At 44.1% G+C, this 3,068-nt stretch overlaps 1 protein-coding gene across 1 annotated transcript in view; it reads left to right on the top strand.

Moving 5' to 3' along the window:
* Positions 1 to 1,902: 1,902 nt before the first annotated feature.
* FUT8 (fucosyltransferase 8 (alpha (1,6) fucosyltransferase)) overlaps positions 1,903 to 3,068 on the top strand; it is a 256,928-nt gene continuing 255,762 nt past the window's right edge. Inside the window, exon 1 of the mRNA XM_006760081.2 lies at positions 1,903 to 2,620. The gene's annotated coding sequence lies outside the window, so the exon portion shown is untranslated. The remainder of the gene's footprint in view (positions 2,621 to 3,068) is intronic.

Raw genomic sequence — 3,068 nt, 5'->3', positions numbered from 1 at the left:
AGGATGAGGCCCAGAAATCAGGATTTTAAAAAGATTCCCAGGTGATTCTAACATGCAACCAAGGTTGAGAACCACCGGTGTAGATAGACAATTTTAACTTAAGGATATGGCTCAAAAGTGGCTTAAAACATTTATTGAATTTGAAAATATAGGCTGTTTTTCCATACTTCATTGTTAGTTACTGTCAAGCTAGCTAGATTTATAGTTTAGGACTGGCAAACAACTAAAATTTATCTAGTCCAATCCCTTCATTTTACAGATGAGAAAAATAAGAGCCAAATGGGTAAAATAATTTTCTCAAGTTCACACCTTCTTGTATGTAGCAGTAACAGTGCTGTCCTTTGGGTGTTCACAACTTTGGAAATGTGGTAGTGTTCATTAATTTTGATCTCAATAAAATGGCTACTCAGGTACTCCCTTTAATTTGGTATTTTCCATTGTCGAATGGTTGACTCCTTCTTGTTCCACCCGAAAGACCCTGGTCGATGACTAAGAATTTGATGCAGGCTGCGTAAAAGAATACGGTGTATTTAGAAGTTTCTATTAGTTCTCAGTATAATGTCATAAAGAATATTCTTTACAGTGTTTTGCTGAGCAGAACTTTATAAGTTTTTGCATCAGCAAAAATAGCTCTTAAGCCTAGTTGGTGAGGGGGTGGTGGTGGAGGAAGTGGTGGAACAATTCTACTTTCTAAAGCAAATACCTGAAACTAGGAGTGATGTGAGGCACAGACAGACAGCTGGGGTGAGAAGAGAGAGTGAGAGGGCCCAGCAACAAAGAGACCGGAGCTTGTGAGAAAACATACTTTAACAGAGATGTGTTCTGGTGGCCAGTGATGTAGATAGAACCTTTGGGGGATACTTTCTGTCAGAAATTTAACCTGTTAAGAGAAAGGCAGAGTTTTAATAACATTCCTCTCTGGAGACAATAAGAGAAATGTGTTTTTTAAAAGCAGGGACTGTTGTGAATTTTTCGTAAATTCATTATAGGCCTGGGACTTAATGTGTAGTTTGTTCTCAAAAGTCAGTTATTTAACTAATACTTCCAGTTCTGAGGTGGTAGCTAAATCCTAGGCATGTCCTGAAAAGGGCTTTGATAACAGTGTTCTGTCACAGGCTGAGAAGCACATTAACTCAACAGAGCAGAACTGAAATCGCTTAAGGTCTAGTTTCTGAATATATGCTAGAGACACTAGTTATTTGGTATTTTAATATATATTATACTGCACTCTAAACATGCACTAAATCTTGAACAAACATCCCTTGGGAAGATATATTTTTTTTCTTTTTGAGCAGGAGTTTGAGAAGATAATTATTTTAATCCCTAGGTTTCTGGAAAGAAAAAAAATGAAGGCCAGATTAAAAAAAAAAAAATCGATGTTTTCAGGCAAATGTAAAGCTTTGAACTTGTAGATCTTGATTTTAATCCCTAGGTTTCTGGAAAGAAAAAAATGAAGGCCAGATTAAAAAAAAATCGATGTTTTCAGGCAAATGCAAAGCTTTGAACTTGGAGATCTTGAAGTATTGTACAAGGTAAGCTTTAAACATGCTTGCTAAAATACTTCAAAAAATGCTGTTACACTAAAAAGTGAGTATCTGCCTCACTTCTGACTTCTAAAAATTATCTAGAGTACGACTGATAAGACTTTGGCCTTTAATCCATCTTGCTATGGCATAAGCCTAAAATTTCTGTTCCTTTCCAACCACCATAGCCTGCAACCCTTCTAGCGGATTTTTGCTGTTTACTAGTACAAGCTCAGTGCAGAGAGGGCTTCAGTGGAGGAGAGCAACCACACGTTCAGTAAATGATTGTTGAACGATGACTAAGCTGAGCTGGGACACAATTCGGGCTCTGCCAGTGTATTTTTTGACCTTAGACTAGTCACTCTACTTTTTTCTTAATTTTCCCTTCTTACGGGGAGCTCATAATAAAAGTAACTGTAAACTACTTCGTGGAGAGCTTTTATTTTAAAGGGCTGCCAATAAATACTGGAGTCACAAGGTCTCACAAACCTCCCTCAGAAGCTAAGTTTATGGAGGGATAGGGAACTTTTTCCTCCTTTGAATCAGCAGTATCTTATTTGTGTTTTGGGAGTACAGTTCCTGGCCTTTAAAAATGACTCCGTAAATACTGTATGTTTATGAACGTTATGAGGCAGATAACAGTCTTGGCAGTCCACTGCCTCTTAAATCTCTTCTCTGCGACCCTTTTCACACTCAGCATCTAAAAGGCCGCCGCTCTTTGCTCTAGGATATGTACCCAAGGCATTTACTTCAAAACACCCACGTCTAGAGGAAGAATTCTTCTGTGTTTTAGGGTATCATATCCCTTTTCCGCAGCACTGCACCTCAGGCTTGGGATCTGGGTCCGGAGGCACCGGGAAGAGTTCGGTAAAGGAAGCTCAGCTTCCCGCCTTCTGATTGGTCGGCTCGCACTCCACTCAGGCAGCTCGCTGTTCTGATTGGCCACCGTGCCCCCCGCCTCGGCTCGCGACTACTTTGTGTGCCCGGCCAGCGCGCTCAGGTCCTGGGTCTCAGCTCGCCGTCTGGGCTGGTGTGAACTAGCTCTTCGGCCCACTGCTCTGCATCGCGGGCGGCAGGAATTTCCCGAGTCCGAGCGGGTAGGAAGCATCCTGAGGAAAAGCCCCCACCCCTTCGTTCCGTGTTCTCTTTCCCGTACTGAATAAACTTCCGCCTCATTGAGGGGCTGTCGCAGCCGCGGGTCGGGGGTGAGGCCAGACATCGAATTCAGGCCCGTGTGGGGGATCTTTACATCCGGCGAGTGTTGGAAACAGCTCACACGAGAAAGTAGGGCTTCGCCAGTCGGTTGTGGGTGCGTGCCAGTCTATGTTCGCCTTGCAAGCTGCAGCCGGGCAGCGGCGATCATCCCTAACAAGTGGCAGAGAGCCTGCTCCCAATCTCCAGTACCAGGTGCTCCTTGGGGCCGCGGCTGAACTAGCGCGGGCCAGTCCCGCCCCAGCGGTCGAAAATGCGGGATTCCCTGGAGGTGGCGCTCCCGGGAATGCGAAGCCGGCTGGTCTCGCGCCCCCCTCAGCCTCCGGCCTTCCA

Source organism: Myotis davidii, unplaced genomic scaffold (assembly GCF_000327345.1).
Source record: "Myotis davidii unplaced genomic scaffold, ASM32734v1 scaffold337, whole genome shotgun sequence".
Lineage (NCBI taxonomy): Eukaryota > Metazoa > Chordata > Mammalia > Chiroptera > Vespertilionidae > Myotis > Myotis davidii.
Note: the sequence above shows the minus strand (reverse complement) of the source record. Positions and strands in the feature narration are given on the sequence as shown.